Below are 19,453 nucleotides of genomic sequence, written 5' to 3'. Positions count from 1 at the left end.
GGACCCATTTCACCTCCTGCATATAAGACTCATCCACAATACATCATTGTGGCTACAGACTATCTAACAAAGTGGGTCGAAGCAAAGGCAACTCAAAAAGCAGATGCCAGGACCACGGCACAATTTCTGTATGAATACGTCTTTGTACGATATGGATTGCCAATAGAAATTGTGAGTGATCGAGGCACACATTTCATAAATGAAGTGATAGAGATCCTTCTAGATGAATTCATGGTAATCCATAGGAAATCAGCCCCGTATCATCCACAAGCAAACGGACAAGCTGAAGCAACAAACAAAACCATATGCACGGTCCTCACGAAGATTGTATCTGAGTCGAGAACTGACTGGGACCAAAAGTTACATTCAACATTATGGGCATATAGGGTAGCATATAAAACATCAATAGGAACGACCCCATATAACATGGTTTTTGGGCTAAATGCTATCTTGCCAATAGAATTCTTGATTTCAACCTTAAGGGTGGCTAAGGATCTAGAGTGGACAGGGCACGAGCTCTCTGATAGATTAGATGACCTGGAAAAGCTAGATGAGCTTCGCCTAAAAGCAGTAGCTTCCATCTACGCTCAAAAAAGGCGACAAAAGGAATTTTTTGATAAGCATGTGCGGACTAAAGAGTTTAAAGTTGGGGACTATGTCCTAGTTTACACTCTGAAACAGCATGCTAAAAAGCTTAAAAAGCGAGGGATGGGACCTCTGGTGATTAAAGATCTATCACCAAGTGGAGCCGTCAAGCTTGCTACATTGGACGGAGAAGAAATGCCCAATTGGATTAGTGGATGCAGAGTGAAAAAGTATCTTTTGCCGCTAACCCAAGACATGCTTCTCAAAATACATCAAGAAAAGCTGCATGTCCAAAAAAAGAAAAAGATTGTAGAGGAAGCGCAAGCTGAGGCGAAGGAAAGAATGGAGAAAAGAAGACTACTGCGTCAGAAACAGCGCAATGAAGGAGCAATACGAATAAACGCAGTCAGTATAACAGAAATGGGGAATGACAAAGAAGAACCCATCATTGAATGCAAAGTAGGGACCAACCAAATCAAAGCCAGAGCACTATTGGATTCAGGAGCTCAAGCTAACCTACTTTCACTCAGTTTGTATAGACAATTGACAAATGACACTAAACTACAAACTGCCAAGCAAGAGTTAAAGAGTTACTCTGAGAATTCAATCAAAACTGTCGGATGCACAGTTTTACATATACAGATTAACCAATATGTGTATCCTCATATGTTTTACGTGGTTGAAGACCAAGCTACACAACATCCATTATTGCTAGGACAACCATGGCAGAAGCAATACAATGCAATGATTGACTGGAGTTCTAAATCAGTGCTTATCAAATACGAAGGTGAAAGTCAATCAGTTAAGTTTACCAAAGGAGCAGAGCCAACTCCAAAGGAAGAATCCACGGACAAGGGCAAACAACAACCAGAGAAAAAGAAGAAGCAATGGCAACCAAAAGTTTCTACACAACTGAATTGCTCGTCGACGAGGAACTCTCAACATTGGATAAGGAAGACAAGCAATAATATAACAGCTCAACCTTGGGATAAAAACGGAGTCAACGTTGGTATGGAGACCAAAAAAGGTGATGCCAGAAAACACAAACAGAGTCTTCAATACCAGACAACAGAGTGATCCCCGACAATCAAGGACAGTGAAACAGATCTGGATTCCAAAGAAGTTCATGACGGCACAAAGCTACAGCAGCAAATTTGGATCCCAAAGATTTGTAAAAGGAACTCACTTCAATACAATCAACGGAAACTCCTAGGTATTTCAAGGCGAGGAAATCAACACACAGAACAAAGCAGGTTTGGGTCGCAAAGAGTTTGTGGCAAGCACAAGCAAAGCGGAGGCAGATTTGGATTGTGAAAAAAGACAACAAGGTAATGAAGAATCCATCTACTGATTCTACTACCGAAGTGCCAAAACCAACCCAAAACCCGACCACCAATCCTTCAATCAAACAAAGAGCAGCTTTATTGGAAAGACTGTTGTATCATCGCTCTACAATTACATTGGGAACTTATGACCAAAACAACTACAATGCTTCACCCACAGACACTTCATAGTCGTCCGGGAGGACTCAGACTAGGAGGGGGGGAGGTATACAGAGCTACAAAGCAGCTACAAGCGGAAAAAACAAAGAAAAACAAAAATTATATTACAAGGGCAGTGTCTTACATGATTTTGCAATTTTTTATGTTTGATTGCGGATATTGATAATACTTATGCCCTTATATACCTTGTTTTGCAACAAGAAGAGATCAAATGATGAATTTGGGTCTCTATATGTGTAAATATCACTAAATAAGAGTGTTTTTGGAGCTAAAAAGTGGAAAAAAGTGGTAATCCAAGTCCAGAAATCACAAAGAAGTGTATATTCATATACACAGGGTTACCAGCTATTTATCATGTATGTTTGGAATTTTTTGGCTTCAATTTGCTATTTTCCTTTATTTTTTATGAATTTTCTTAATAAAAGTAAAAGAAAAATAAAAAAGCAGGTGAAATGAGATCGGAAAAAAGAAAAGAATAGACGGTGATGATCCTCATGACAAGGGCAACCCAGGATAAAAATTGGGTACAATTCTGAAAAAGTTGCGGAAAGCCCGAAATGACAGAATTTTGGCAAAGTGGACAGATTTCTCAGAAACAGGTCAAACGGAGTCCAAATTGAGGAATTTCAAATCCTAAAGTGCATTTCACGACGAGATAGGAGCACATGTCAAATTTGGTAACAAGTGATCCGGGAAGCCCGAAGTTAAGTATTTTTCACTTCACTATCAAGCTCATTTCCACTATTACCTTCTTGGAGAGAGCAAAGAGCACAAAGGAGCATCCGGCCTTCTATCGCCTTCTACGACTGCTACGAGAGCTCAGAGGACACCAGACATGAGAGGTAGATTCGTTGCCATAAGCTTTTGATGCTTATCGTTAACTTTTGTCGCGAAAACTCACCAAAACCAAGAAACAAGAGCAGACGGGGAATGGGGAAGAACGCTAGGTAGGGGCACAACCGCCTAACCAAACCTTGCAAGAACTTAGAGGTGGGTTACTCTAACATAGAAGATGAGTTTCTAGCACTCAAAGCTCGAGAAAGAACGACTGGAAAAACCCTAGGTCAACAGAGCCTGCAAGAGGCAAACAGAAAAAAGTTGTCGGAACGACACAAAACTTCTCAGGAAGCTTAACAACATCGAGGGCAATGCAGCCATGGAGTATCTCCGGGTTTGGATCACCAAAAGTAGGTCGGAACAACCGATTTGGCTGCGGACACACAAAGCGTCATTTTGGCATAACGGCTAAAATTGACGACCAAATGACATGAAACTTCACAAGCAGCTTCAAATATACATGGATGACTTATGTTTGCAAGCAAAACCCAAAAGAAAGCTGATTCACTTACCGATGGTGAAAAAGACGCTTTCGGGCAACCAAATGGAGAAAGATGGAGAACGGGGAGCCAAAGTCAAGTTCAACCGAATAGGTGGCTTCACAACATATCCAATGAGCTGGAAATGCAACTCTCAAGAAGAAAAGTTGAAGAAATTCAACTCCAAGGCAAAAAGACGACTTCGGAGACTGAAATGCCTATAAGGGGGCTTTTTAGCTAAACTGATGACTTTTTAAGTTGAAAACTAGTTAGCAGGGCTTAGGGCACTAGCACAAAGCATTCTTTGCACAAAAAGACCAACATTTCAAGAAAAGACATCATACGCGTATGATGTCTCACAGCATGATTTTCACATTCATTTCAACATTTGAGTGCATAGCCTCATTCCACATGTTAATCACATCCTATGAACCAAGTATCATGAGAATTGGAGTTAGAAAACCCAAGGAAAACCAAAAAGACGCAAAGTAGGCCATAAAATTGATTTTTGGTCCTAATTTTGTCAAAATAACTCCAAACTCATTGAAACTTTGTAGGATTGTTGATTAACACATCTACAAGCTATCTGGAACCAAAAAGCACCATTTTGACACAAAAGACATCATACGCGTATAATGTCTATTTGCACTTACAGAGCCAAAAATGCTCATTTGTCATCATACATCCATTATATATATCTAATACATGCTACATATGAAGTTTGGAACCATTTGGTCAAGTGGATCACCCCATTAGCCCAATTAAGAGAAAATCCTTCATACAAAGCCTATTTTTGTCCCAAATCCAACATATTCAAGTCCAAACCAAGATTTGAGTATAAACAATCTTTCACTAGCATATGGAGAGTCCACAGAACCAATCCCATGAAAAATTGATGAAAAAGACATCATACGCGTATGATGTCTCCAGAGCCATTTTTAGTCCAAATTCTATCCAAACTTGATAAATCCACTGAATAAGCCTATCTAAAGCCAAAACCAAGCTTATAGAGAAAATTGGTCCAAAAATGCACCAAAAGACATCATACGCGTATGATGTCTCACTATGTGATTTTGGCATCTAAGGGCTTCAACCACCAAACAGAAGTGTTCTACATGCCATTTGAAGGTAATCCACCAAGTCTTACCCAATTTGGATCATAAAATCCATTTCCCTTTCAAAATTTTGCCAAGAGCCTGAACTGGAGTAAATTGGCCAAAACTTGACCGAATGGAATCCAAACTCAAATCCAAGCATATGATACTCATGTATACACTATCAGCTACAAGCACAACCAATATGAAGTCATTCTGAGACAAAAGACATCATACGCGTATGATGTCTCAAGCATGTTTTTGAGCCCAGTTTGCATATTTTTTCACCTACATTGCATCCTTAGGCCCTGAATAGCTCATGTTTCAATTTTCAAGTCATTTGAATAGTTAAAAGCTTCATTTCAGCTTTCAAAACTAAAAAGACGCTAACTTCTGAAATTGGAGTTACAGGATCCATGGATTCCGCTAAGTCATCGGCAACTAAGAGAAAAAGACCAACCATCAAGGATGCTCTTGCAGAGGCAGAACCTTTTGATATTCCAACAGAAACCCTCAAGCCAACCAAGACTTGGGTGGAGGAAGCAATACTAGAAAAAGAGGGAATAAAGATCTACCAGGGGACTTTCAGAGATCCTCAAGGGCAATCGGTCGATGTACCTATGATCCCACGAGAATTAGTGGATTATAGCAGATCAGAGAACATAAGCAGATACCTGGAAAAGGCTGACTTACACAGGTTCTTCACCTCGAGACCATCAGGTGTAGACACAAGAAGAGTGTATGAGTTGGCAACATCCATTCAGAAGGATGGGAAAGCCACGTTGACAGCCATGGATGGAGAAACAGTTGAAGTACAGATCACTCCACAGCTCATTGCAGATGCACTGAAGCTGCACAACAAAGGGAGTTTTGTCAGAGAAAGAAGGGAGGCCATAGAGGTCTATGGATCAAAGAAACAAAATACAACCTACGGAGATATGGCAGATCAACGAGCGGCAACCCTTTGTCGATTATACAACCAATTTTTCCATGTGTGCAGTAAAAGACCGCAGAAGTATACTACACCACCCCATGCCATTGCGACAACCATCACATGGGCACTGAAGAGCAACGTGCCAAAAGAGGTGAATTATGCTCAATACATCCACGAGCAAGTAATCGCCATGCACAACCAGAAGCCAAAGTACATAGGAGGAGGAGAAATCCTAACAAGAATAGCTTATGAAGCTATTGGAGCTAGGGATCAAGGGCCATAGATTCCCTCCCAGAATGAGTGGCTTAGAGAAGCCGATGAGGAGGAAGAACAGCAAGAAGTATCCAAGAGGGCGTCCACAAGAGCACGCCGAAAACTAGAAATAGTTTCAGAACCTGAGGAGGCCGTGGACGAGCCGCTCAAGAAGAAAGTGAAGAAGAAGGCCGATCCCAAGCAAACCAAAAGTCAAAAAGCCGCAAGAATGGAAAGGCTGGTGGAGCAGTTTAGAGCGGAACGAGCTCTAAAGGGGGACTTTGAAGAAATGTGGGTGCCGGACCCCAGTAAAGTCGGAACCAGCTCAGCCAGGCCACATGTTGATCAATATGATCAATATATTAGAGCTTATGAGGAGTCGGAGGCCATACTGGAACAGCAACCTGTCGAGCCTTATACTGAAGAGGAAGTACAGCTTTTAAAAGCTAAGCTGCAAAAGGACGACAAGGGGAAGAAGAAAGTAGATGAGTCTACTGAACCTCAAGAGAAAGACGGGCAAGCAAACAAAGGGAAAGCCAAGATGACTGAGGACAATCAGCCCTCTTTTACTGTTGTACCAAGCCCGAAGAAGATGGAAATTATTGTGGAGGAAACCACAATAGAATTGGAAACAGAAATTATGGAAAAACCGGAGGCCGGGACCAAGGAAAAGGAGATAGACCCAGTTCAGCAAAAGAAAGATGATTATGAGGATCTGGTAGCGATCGGATACAGTGAAGAGGAGGCCCTGGAGGCAGTTTATGGGATATCCCTACGAAAACAAGATGATCGGAAAGGGACGAAGGAAAAGACAAAGGGTACAATGGAGAGTAAAGAGAAAATGGACGAGCCGAAGCCATTGGAGGTGGTGGCAGAAAGAGCTGTCAAGTTGACAGATGAAGATGAAAAAGACATGCACATGGTGCATGAACTGCTCAGCAAGATTAAAGAAAGATCCAGAGCAAAGGAAGTAGCACTTGAGACAGCAAAACAAAAGGAAGCAGAGTTGCAGAAGAAGTTAGAGAATGCTATGAATGAATCTGAAAGTCATAAAGCATCACTCTACGACGCAGAAAACGAGAGAGACGGCTTGATACTCCAACTAGCCGAAGCTTCAAGAGAGGTAACAAGTTCACAGGAAGCAAAGGAGCGAATAGAAGATGAGCTGGAGGCAGCCAAGGATGAGCTCATTGAGCTAAGGGAAAGAGTCGAACTTCAAGAAAGGACAATCATGAGACTCAGGACCACCCCTAGAGCTAGCAGAGCAGGAACAGAACAAGAGGGAGCCCTCGTACCAGCTCTGGAAGAGCAGGTCAGAAGTTTGCAAAGAGAGCTGAGGTTAGAGCAAGTGCAAAGATTGCACATGGCGGAGGGATCATTGGCTGCAGAGGAGAGGCTCACATCAGAAAACCAAACACTAAGGACAGAAAATGAGGCCCTCCGCAAACAACTCCAAGACCTCCAAGAGCAACAAAGAAGAGAAACAGAGACACCACAAGAAGAAGCAGGGGGAGCAGCCATAGAGCTACCAGAAACTGGAGAGGCAACCACAATTGAAGATCCAGCCCCAGTTCAAGAAGTGGCCTCAACTTCAGGAATCTCTGAAGAAGAAGAACAAAGGCTCCAGGACCAAATAGAAAAGTCAACAGAGGAAAGTGCCAAGGCGGAAATGGAATGGGAAAGGAGACTCCTCATCTCCATTAGACTTCAAGGTTTAGACACAAAAGTGCTCCATGAAGAGTGGATGCAACCCAGCCTGCCTTTCCCTCTGATGAAATTTGAAGTGATAAAGACGAAAAAGAGAATAGAGGAGGAGCAGTATGTCGCTCTTTACGAAGGCGACATCACAAAGGATGAACAATCAAAGAAGATTGTAGATTCTCAACCTAGATGGAGGAAAGGTTGGCTGAACAAATACCCAGCCTACATCATCTACTTGGTAGAGGCTCCAAAGGAGATTCGGGAGGATGCAACCTTCTGCCCGGTGCCAAGAGTCAGAAGCTGGAAAGAGCATGGCAGGATTGTAGAAAAGAAGCCAAATTGGCTTAATTATCCAAGGATGCCAGGACCAAAGGCAGGAGAGAGAATAGGTAAAGCCTACATGGTGAAAACCCTAACGTGCACCATCAAACTCTTTACTGGCTCTCCTGACCTTTCGTGTCAGATGCTAAAGAAAATCTGCAGGACTCTCTTAGCATGCATTGAAGTGTTCGCGCCAGATAAAGCCACGACCTCGAGTCTACTATCGACGGCCGACACAGTGACGGATATGATGTATGATCTTTCATTGCAACCATCACCAAAGGTGTTACATCTCTTGTACCAAAGAATTATGTTTTTGCCTAGCTTCCACATGCAAACATTCGAAGAAGCTTTCTACACCGGCTTTTTCACTCACGAAAGAAAAATATTCGGCCCAACCTTGACCATCGGCAACCTACGCTACGAATCACATTTGCAGATGCTCAAGATGATAGGACTCTATTGATCAAGCCTAAAAGTCATGTCAGGGACGACATGAACGCGGAGGGGGGGGAGTGTTGAGCCAGCAGAGGATCACACCCGCATTTTTGCTCACACCCATCATTTTGTAACCATTGATTGTAATAAATGTCTTTCCGACATTAATTTTGATTTGAGCCATTCATTAAGTAACGGGACTCAATTGAGTTTCCAGCTTGTAATCCCGAAGTAATTTCACCTGTTGATGTAAATAATTAGAGATGTTCTCACCTCCAAGGCTGAGGTATATAAGCCAAAGTTTTGTAACCTAAGGGGATTCAATTATTAATCAAAGTGAGTTTTTGAGCGCCGTGACTGTGTCTGAGAGAGAGAGAGAGAGAGAGAGAGAGAGTCTTATCTCCTTGCTACGAGAGCTACGGGGCCGCCATTGGAGAAGCGACACCGCCATTGTGTTAGCAACGGTGAGAGCTACGCACAGATACCAAGAGTGCGCGCTATTGGCTTCTACGTGTGGTAAGTTCCTACGAGCTTCGGTGTGAGTTTTCTTCCAACTCGTGTGTCGGAATAGAGCGTGCAGCATATCTATAGAACCATAACGAGTAGAGCTACACATTAGTACCATCGGGGTCAAGTTTCAGTCACCTGTATTTTTCGGCCTGTCTTTATACGCGTTTACTGCACGGAGTGGTTATAGGTTGATTTTGCAGTTCAAGTCTTTAGGGTGTTGTTCTTACCTAGTGTATAGACTTCCCCTTGAGTTTGAGATCGATTCGATGATTCTAGATCTTGTTTCGTATAGCATTCGTTTGTAGTACGGATTTCAGTCACTTGCGTATTTTAGAACTAAGATTTGATTTCCTTAGTAGTGATTGTCATTAGAAGGTCGAGTAGGTGATTTGACACCCACCTAGTTGTTTCCATGCGCCTGCGGGTCAAGCTCCGTCCTCGTCTGACAAATTCTGTTGTTGGTTGAGTTCTCGCTATTTAGCTTCCGCTAGCGGCGTAACCGCCTTAACAGTCTGCAAGTCCTGCTCTTGTGCTATCTTCTACAAGGAAAGTGTATTCAAATTCTTGGAGTTCAAGCACCCACTTTGCTATTCTAGATGAGAGGCTCATGTGTTGTACTACATATGGTAGATTGTGTTCTAAGGTGAGAAAAAAAAATGGCACAGGGAGAAGATACAATCGAAACTTCCTTACCGCAAACAAGATTGCAAAGACCACTTTCTCCATTTCAGTGTATCCCTTCTCGGCCGGAGTCATCACCTTGCTTGCAAAATAGATCGGCCTCATGTATGATGTTTTAGGATCTTTTTGCATCAAAACAACACCAATTGCTTCGAAACCTACACTTGGAGTGACATAGTAGGTCTTCTTTGGATCTGGTGGCATTAGGATTGGGAGAGAGCTAAGAATGCCCTTCACTTCCTCAAAACATTTTTCATGTTCCCTCCCCCATTCAAATGTAGATTGGCTTGCCAACGTATGCAAAGGGGCGATGGCTTTTGCTAGGAGATGGATGAAGCGAGACATGTACCTCACTTTGAGGTTGAAGGTCAGTAGCTACTTAGTTGTTTTTGGTGGAGATAATGACAAAAGGGCCTCTACTTTAGAGGGATCCACTTGAATTCCTTGTAAAGAAACCACATGGCCTAGCAAAACCACCTGAGATTCACCAATATGACACTTCTCTGGGTTGATTTGTCCCCCAAATTGATGGAGCCTCTTAAGCCCCTCTTCAACCTTTTGGCAGTGAAGTGATCTACAACTATAAATAGAGAAATCATCCATAAAGACTCTTATAGATTTTCCAAAGAATGGCTGAAATACAAATATTGTGAATCTCATGAAGGTGCTAGGAGCATTGGTGAGCCCAAAAGGTATTACTTTGAATGCAAAACATCCCCAAGGTGTGATGAAGGTGGTTTTTGGTTGGTCCTCTTCTGCTATTCTAATTTGAAAATATCCTGAATACCCATCACACACAGTGTAGCCTTCATGACCTGCTACTTCATTCAAAATTTCATCTTGGAAAGGGAGAGGGAAGTGGTCCCTCTTTGTCGGAGCATTGAGGGGTTTGTAATCCACGCAGACCCTCCACTTACCATTCTTCTTGGGAGTGACTACAATAGGTGATACCCATTCGGAGTTGGATACTGGATAGATGAAGCCAGCCTTCAAGAGTCGATTCACAGATCCTAGTCGCCTTAACTTTTGAGCCACGGGTTTGGTCCCTGGTTTCAATTCAATTCGATGCTCTATTACATCTACACCTCTCATTTGTGAGTAGTCAGTGATAAACAAATTGGGATACCTCCTTAACATATTGATGTAGGACCTCTTCTCCTCACAAGTAAGATATTTTGCAAGCATCTTCTCACACTACAAGAGGTTATGTGCTCTTGTGACGCTCTTAGCGACGGAAATACACTGGGTTTTTATAACCCCGGCGTCGCTATAACCGTCGCTAAAAGCGTCGCTACGAGAGCGTCGCTATATGCGTCGCTATAGCCGTCGCTATAGGCGTCGCTATATAGCGACGCTCATAGCGACGCCTATAGCGACGCTTATAGCGACGTTCTCACAGAAGAGTATAGCGACGCATATAGCGACGCTACAGAGCCATAAATAGCGACGCTTATAGCGACGCCTGAGAGAATATTTTTTTGGTGGCAGGGCATTGAATGCCCTGCCACCCATCAACCATATTGTACTTGATTCACTTTTTAAAAAAAGTGCAAAGGTAAATAATAGACCCAAAATAGTCACCCACAAGACGCATTGTTTGCAAAATTGACAATTGTACACATCATAGACAAACTGAATTGATTGGCAAATGTAATAATGACAATTGTACAACATCATAGGCATAAAGAATTGATTGGCAAAAGGAATTGCGGTGACAAATGTAATAATATACATGGTTCAAAAAGACGTATAAAATCCGTCTCATGATACATAAGCTATGAGAAACCCTAAACTAATGCTATCTAGCTACGGCTAAACTGACGTCGTCTAATCAGACGTCTCATCGCGTCCAAGCGGCGTATCTGTCGGATTCTGCAAAAAAAGACAATAAGACAGTTTTCAGTAAGTATAAACATATAACGACATTTATAAAACAATACAAAAAATAAAAAAGAGTAAACCCTAATACTAACCATGCCGCCGCGAGAACTGAGAATGTCCATCAGGGCGTTTAAGCCCTTCCTGCCTGCGTACTCGCGCTCGTACGGTGTGGGATCACGTCCTGTCATCGACCACTGTCAAAACATACAAAGATTTCATTATGTTAGAACTAAAAAACTCATAAACCCTAAACTATCGAACATGCATAAAGAGCAATGTGAAAAGACTTACAAAATCGGCCTCAAATGATGCCCATCCACCGCTCCCCAAGTGGTGCGAGCTCCCTGCCTCTACTTGCGCTCTGGCTGCATCCTTTTGTTGCTTCCACTTGTCGGGATTCTCGCGCGCTGCTTTCTTCGCATTCTTCCAATCTTCTTTGGCCAGCCAATCTGGCCTATTCCACCCATTCTTGATTGCTTTTTGCACTTCGGAACGCTTGTGTTTGCAGTATTCGCGCATTCGAATCTTCATCAGGTCTTCATTGAAGCGCTGATCCCGTGTTGGAACGGGAAACTCATCATGAAGTATGCTGATGACTCTGTTTTTTAAATCACTTGGTACTTCACTCCATTTGTTTAGTATATAGTGTCTAAAGAGCTGAGAGCAAAGACCACGCATGCGCGAGATCACCTTCTTGCCGTCATCATCCATGATGATGCCGCCGCTGATGTCGACGGAGTAAGGCAAGCCCTCTGGCCGGTGACGCGTGAACCTGGGTGTCCCGGCAGGGGTCTCTAGCGGCGTGTCGATGGGGGTACGGACGTCAGGTGTCTCCACCGGCGTCTGGGCCCCGAAGCGAGGAGTGTCGAGTGGGGTGGCTCCTGGCGGAGTAGGTAGAGGTGTGTAGCTTCTAGGAACAGTCAGCCGTGCAAAACCTGGCGTAGACGGCGATGCTGTGGCTGGTGTGGGGGCGGGCAAAGAAGGGGAGGGTAAAGAGCCTCGTCGAACACGAGGCGGTGTGGAGGCATCGGTGGCGGAATCCCCACAACAAGCGCCACCGCCACCACTAGAGCGCCGGTGTCTAGACGAGTGTGACGCTCGTCTCGTCGACGCCGAAGCTTCGGAGCGCGCCGAATGCTCCGAAAGAGAGGGAGATGCGGATGGTGTAGGAACGCGCGATGATGCGCCAGAGCGATGACGCTCCACGTACCACTGTCTCTGCTGCGGTGACAAAGAAGAAAGAAACTCCTCATCATCCATACCTGCATTAAACACACGAATATTTAAACTTAATATTGAATGAATAGAGTAGACAATGACGCAAAGACCATTAAATACAATGACGTAATGACGCATATAAATACAATGACGCAATGAATCGAGTGGTAGAAGAGGCAAGTCGAAAACTCAGAATTTTCAATCAAAAGATGTGAGCGCGAGTAGAAAAGAGCGTTACACACCATGGAAGCTACTTAGAGAGCTAGAGCTTTTACAGCACGGAGCAAAATTGTTCAAATACAATATTTGTGGCTTTAAGAGATCTCTCTCTCATCCTCGCATAACTCAGCATAACTTCCTATATCTATATAGAGCTCTCCGTTTAAACACATATCCTCTGTTTCATTTTGTAGCTCCTCTGCATGCACCCCATATAGAGTAGTAGCATCTTGATGCTCGTCTGGCACCACCGCAGCGGCTTCTGATTGAGCATCTTCTCTGATCTCCTCCATTGATGTCGTTGTGATTGGCACATGGTAGCCTTCATACGTCCTTGCACTACGAGGGGCTAACTCTATGACGTACCACCAGTTTGATGTAGACTTTGTAGGATGAAATACTACCTGCCAGAGCCACATAACTTACATGAGAGCTTTCAAGCACATAACTTGTAAAAGGGGGATGTTAACTATTTATATACTTACTTGTTCACAATGCTCGGGTAGTACGAAAGTGTCTCTTAGGTCAGTCCATTTCTTAGTAGAATCCACCTCAAGAAAACCAGACTCTCCTCTACGCACAGTAGCGTTTCGACCCTCCATGATTATCTTGAACCATTGCACGTCGAACAAGTCGACAAAAAATCCTCTGTAATCGATCCTCAAAATCTCTTGCAGCGTGCCGAAGTAAGTGAGTTCCGCCACCACGGGATCTGCATCAGAGGAACGTCGTCGACTAGACTGTTCAAATTTTGCCATGATTCCACAATCTTGAGTAAAACGCTTTTTGTCGATTCGTTCCACCCTAAAATGTCGACCTTTACACCATGCTGCTGTGTATGACTTATACTACAACGAACAAAGATTATGAGTGGCCGTTCAAACGTTTATAAATAAAGTCACTTGCTAGTCGTACATTGCAAACTTACCTTGGTCGCGCAACCCCGAGAGTACTCCCACTCTTCTTCAGTCACTTTGTCACCGCATTGTTGTGCGCTTTTCAATTGGTTGTGCAACCATCTTAAGCTCATGAAGGTTGGTAGGCTCTCCAGAACCGCTGGATAGTGCATCGGTGGTCGTCTTCCCCGTCTCCACTCGATTCGTGCCCTTTGTCGCTCTTGCTTTGCATCCTCATATTGTGAAATCCACTTTTGCATCACTGGATTGTGAAGCATGCAAAATCGGTTGATTTTAGCCTCTAGATCTTCCGTCATCTTCTTCTCAACACCGAGATTGCACATGACAATCCCAGATATGCGCTCATCATCTATGGTTCGCCATAGTGTGTCCCGGGATTTATCAAATCCGTCTAGCCACTCTCCAATGTACACTAGGGACTCTGATACCAACCAACCTTCTGCCATGCTACCCTCCGGACGTGCCTTTTGACGCACATATCCCTTAAGCGTTTTCATGAAACGCTCTAAGAAGAACATCCATCTGGAATGAACTGTGCCAGCTATTTCCACCTCATCAACTATGTGAATAAGAAGATGCACCTGAATGGTTAGCATTGTAGTAGGAAAATGTTTCTCAAACATGCACACAAGCTCCGCAGCATTTAGTTTGGCGAATGGTATGGAGTCTACGTCGATCTCCTTTTGTGAGATCCATTGCACCAGCTTTGCAAGTTTGTAGATTGTGTTACGGATGTCGAGAGACAAACATCCCTCAATGGCAACCGGTAAAATAAACTGTAAAGTATGTGCAGCAATGATATTAAAGTCCACATTTTATGCAATGATATTAAAGTCCACTATGAACGTACCTGACACATTTTATGCCAATCGTGTGACTTCAAACCGGTAAGCTTTCCTTCTTTAGTAAAACACGTTCGGAGCGAGTGCATTACGCCAGTGGGGGTCCGCAAAGATCGAATGGCCTCTTTTACTTTGCGTTCTTGGGCTCCTGTGAAAATCCATGGTGCTTTAGGAAGTTTTATCGATCCATCAGACGCTGTTTGCGGCCAATATTGTTTACACATCCATATTCCCCACTTTATATCGCCCTGGCACAATCAAGCTTAGCCATAGGTGCCCCTTCTTCGTAGTCAACCATGGGGGAATGTTGTAGTTGACGATGACAACGGGCCATACACTGTAAGATGTTGATCTTTGACCAAATGGATTTACGCCATCCATAGCCAGGCCTAAGCGCAAATTTCGAGCTTCCCTGACAAAATCCGACCATGTTCCATCTATATGTTTCCAGGCTGCGCAATCTGCAGGAATTCGTAGCACACCATCCGAAGATTTATTCTCCTCATGCCATGATGCTAGGGCGGCCATGGACTTACATTCGAAGAAATGCTTGATGCGAGGAAGCAAAGGAAAATGTCGCAAAACCTTTTGTGGAATTTTTGTCCCATGGAGATCTACTCGATATCTTTCGGAATCACATTTCGGACACTTCTCCATGTCTGTGTATTCCCCTCTGAAAAGAATGCAGTCATTAGGACAAGCGTGAATAGAATTGTAATCCATCCCCAAGTTTCGCAAAATCTTTCTTGCTTCATCTCGGGAATCTGGCATCACATTGTCAGCTGGTAGAATGTGCTCTTTCAGCAATCTACACAACATAAAAATATGATACAGTCGTGTAAAAATCTATCAGATCATTATACACCATGAGTTCTATTAAAGTAAACTAATTGTAATAGATCACCTGAAAAGCGCTGTGACGCTAGTGTCACTCCATCCAAACTTTGCCTGCATGTTGAGAAGAACCAGGAGTGCTTTCAATCTAGACATACGTGCTCCATTATACAATGATGTATCGGCTTCACTTTTCATATCATCATAGATAAGCCTTTCTGAATCCATGATCGTCTCGATCATTTCATCAATCTCGGGCTCAAACATTGCCTCGTTGGGAATGTGCTCTGCATGATCATCCCCCGAGCTGTCAGAGGCTACAACTTGTGGCCTCACATATGTTGCTTGACCAAAGCGCCTGCGAATACGTCTATTGGGTTGCAAGATTGCTGCTTGTTGGCCAGCGTCAGAGTCCGACGAGTTATAATTGGCAACAACTCGATCTATAATAGATGGATCGAACTCGCCAAATTCACGAACGTGCTGCAAAGAAACACGTCTTGTCCGTCGCACAGCATGCTTGCATTGATTACAAGGACATAAGACCCTCGTTGAGAGATAGGTGTTTCGGTTGGACGGTCCCACATCCTCGTCGCTACTCATAATGAGGATAAAAAACTTATAACCTAGACAAAAAATTTAATATTCTATTGGCATTCTTCGTCTTATCTCTCTCTCTCTCTCTCTCTCTCTCTCTCTCTCTCTCTCTCTCTCTCTCTCTCTCTCTCTTTACCTCACATTCTCTAGTCATGTCCAATCCCCGCACACCTCGGTCTAGAGGTGCACGGAGATCAGAACCACCGGGTTATAATCTCGTCTTTATTGGTCAATACCTATATTTGTGGGTACAAGAAATCTAGACACCCACGTCTACATGATACTGCATGTAGTGGACAAAATCCCTTTGCCTCTTCTCTAGCTGTAGCACTTCACTTCATCTTAACATCTTTTCACAGTAGATCTTTTCACTGTTCGTCTAACTCTAAACCCTAAACCGTAAGTAATTCTTGCGTGGACTCGATCTAACGTAAATAAGCGTAAATCTAAATAAACGTAAATCTAACTAAAAATAAAGCTAAATCTAATTTAACGTAAGTCTAATGACTAGAGGTTGTCTAGATGGTCATTGTGTCGGTGATGTAGTGACTCTTGCCGCCCTGAAGATCCACCTTCTTCCCTATCTTCTGAAGACATTTCACCAGTACTTTTGGATCGACGGAGCCCACTATGAGTGAAGGCAGCAATACCCTATATTCCATTGAGGGCTTTCTTCACCCGCTTCATGCAGGCATCGCAGTCTATGGAGACCCGCATCTAATCTAATATAACATAAATCTAAATCTAGCTTAAATAAACGTAAATCTAGTTAAAAATAAACCTAAATCTAATTTAATGTAAGTCTACATATAACCTAATCTTTAACGTCTTTTAAGATAGTTTCCTACGACGTTATAACTCTCTTCTTCCTGTGTGTGTGCGCGTGTGTGGATGTGTGTGCCAATAAAAAGAGATAAATGGTATAACCTTTCTATCACCCATGCCAAGTATGATAGATTGATTATGCCATTTCTCTCTTGAATAATAGGTCTTCAGTTCAACTCCTCGTCGGCTAGATCTTTAGGTCTTTTAATTTTAATTAGTTTCCTACGACGCTCCCTTAGTTTCTCTTTCTTTCTCTCTCAATGTGTGTGCGTTTTTTTGGATCGTATGCATGTTTTCTTTCTCTTTTCCTCTCTCAATGTGTGCGTTTTTTGTTTATGCATGTTCTCTCTCTCTTTTCCTCTCTCAATGCGTGCGTTTTTTGTTTATGCATGCTCTCTCTCTCTTTTTCTCTCTCAATGTGTGTGTGCATTCTTTGTTTATGTATGTGTGTGCGTTTTTGCACTCTCTCTCGCTCTCTCTCTCTCTCTCTCTCTCTCTCTCAAAAACACTATATGTGTGTGTGTATGTGTGTGTGTGTGAGAGAGAGAGCGAGGGAGAGAGAAAGAGGGGAAGGGAACATGAGAATGAGGAGAGGGAAGGAGCATACCTGGCTCTCCTTCCTCTCCTCGTGTGTGTGTGTGTGTGTGTGTGTGTAAAAGAAAAAGAGAGAGAGAGAGAGAGAGAGAGAGAGAGTGAGGGAGAGCGTTACCTGCTCTTTGCTTGAGGGCGCCGAAAAACTCAGATCTGAGATCTGAGTTTTTGGGCACGCTCGGTTATTTTTTTTATACCAGCTGGCGTCGCTATGAGCGTCGCTATAAGCGTCGCTATGAGCGTCGCAAATTTCTTTGTAAATTTGCGACGCTCATAGCGACGCTTATAGCGACGCTCATAGCGACGCCGGGAATTTTTTTTTTGAGCGTCGCTGTGTGAGCGTCGCTAATGTGAAGAGCCTCTTGTAGTGTCAAATCCTTCTTCAAGGTGGTGGCATCTTTCATCCCCTCGTGTGTGATTGTCTGTTGGCTTTTCTTCTACAGAAACATCTTGGGTGTTGGCGTTAAATACAATTCCCATTACGTCCAAAGAAGACTCCTCTTCACTGGTTTATGCAGTGGTTGATGCTTCCTTATCACTTGAGTAAGGACGCTCCTCCTCGCTCTCTTCATCTGCCGTGGTTTCATAGTTGATATCTAGTTGCTTTCCTTCTCGCCAATCATACACCATCGGTTGACCCTTCTTAATAATCAAATGACCACTTCTCCGTTTTTGATCTGCATTCACAACAATGAGCCAAGGCCTCCCTAGGATGATGGGATAGCCCTCCCCCTTAGCTGGCATGACACACATATCCACTCGTACATCTATGTTACATATAGAGACTTTTACATTTTCAATGATCCCCAAACACTTCACACTTGAGTTGTTGGCTAGCCTAGCTTCACAATTAAAGGACTTTGTAATTTCAAGCCCTAACCTGTTCATTGATTTTTTCGTGACCACACACATTTGAGCTCCACCATCAACATATACATTAGACACCTTACCCCTTTTGTAAGCATCCACAATGGGTTCCACATCTTTTTGTAGCTTTGAGGCCACAACCTTAATGGAAAGATTTGCTTTCTTTTTTGGAATTCTTGTACTTACCAACTTTGGCCATTGCCTTCTTACTTTGGCTGATAGGTGTAGAAGTTGAGGCCATGAAATGTTTGGCTTTTGGGTTTGTAAATCCTCCAGGATGTTGTAGGGCTCCAGCTCCTTTCCCAATGGGAAGTCGTTGATACCAATTTCCCTTCGCCTTGATCTTTTCTTCCTGCTACTTTCAGCTTCTTCCATCTTTGACTTCTTCTTCTTGTCCCTTCTGGCTGAATTTGTTCCTTCACTTCTCATTTCTTCATCCTTATCATGTGCTCTTGTGCGTTTTTCTGCCGGCATAACATCAAAGTTTAGAGTATGCTCATCTATTACCTCTTCTAGCTTGATGATGTTGAATCCTCTTTCTTCCTCCTCATGTGGGACGGGAGGTATATTTGCTGGTGGTGGTGGTCGACGAAGGATTTGTGGGCCTTGAGCTAGTTCTTGCTGCACAGTGAGAGGAGGCAGTCTAGGGGGATATATGTCTTCTGGAAGTCGCCTTGGATGTGGACAATTGTACATTCCATGGCCCATTTCATTGCAATTCCAACATCGCAACTCTTGAGCTTGTCTTTGTTGATTGCGATTCCCTTCTCTTGGTTGTCGTTGTTGAGGTAGGCCCTGTACTAGATTCAGAGTGAGGTTCTCAAGCTGTTGAGTTAGCCTTTGTAAAACCTCTTGTTGAGAGTTATCTCCTATTTGTGAAGATTGTGCAAGAGGGGCCCTAATTGGTGCTTCCATGGTTTGTGAAGACTCCCTCTCACTCACTTCATTCAAACCCCTTGCTCTATGTGCTTGGAAGTGTAGTTTTCTAAACTTGATGATGGCTACCTCACGTGCTTCTTCGAAGGTGGATGGGAATTTTAGCTCTACTTTAGCCTTTAAAAGTGGATACAAGCCAACCATGAATCTCTCTTTTTTTAGAAAGTTAGGTGCACCACCATGATTTTCTAATGTAGCCTCCCACCTACCCCATAGATTGACAAAGGTTGCTTCATAAGAGGGATAGTCTTCAAGTGATACCTGCTTTACTCCAATAAGACATTTCCATAGTCCTTCAGAAGTATCACCTTGCCCGAACTTGGAGAGGAAGCTTGCTCGCATTCTCTCCCAGTTGGACTTGATTTGGGGTTGCAAGGTCTCATACCATGCTT

This window comes from Adiantum capillus-veneris, chromosome 25 (genome assembly GCF_014529385.1).
Source record: "Adiantum capillus-veneris isolate H3 chromosome 25, ASM1452938v2, whole genome shotgun sequence".
NCBI classification, from domain to species: Eukaryota; Viridiplantae; Streptophyta; class Polypodiopsida; order Polypodiales; family Pteridaceae; genus Adiantum; species Adiantum capillus-veneris.
This window is presented reverse-complemented; position numbering follows the sequence as displayed.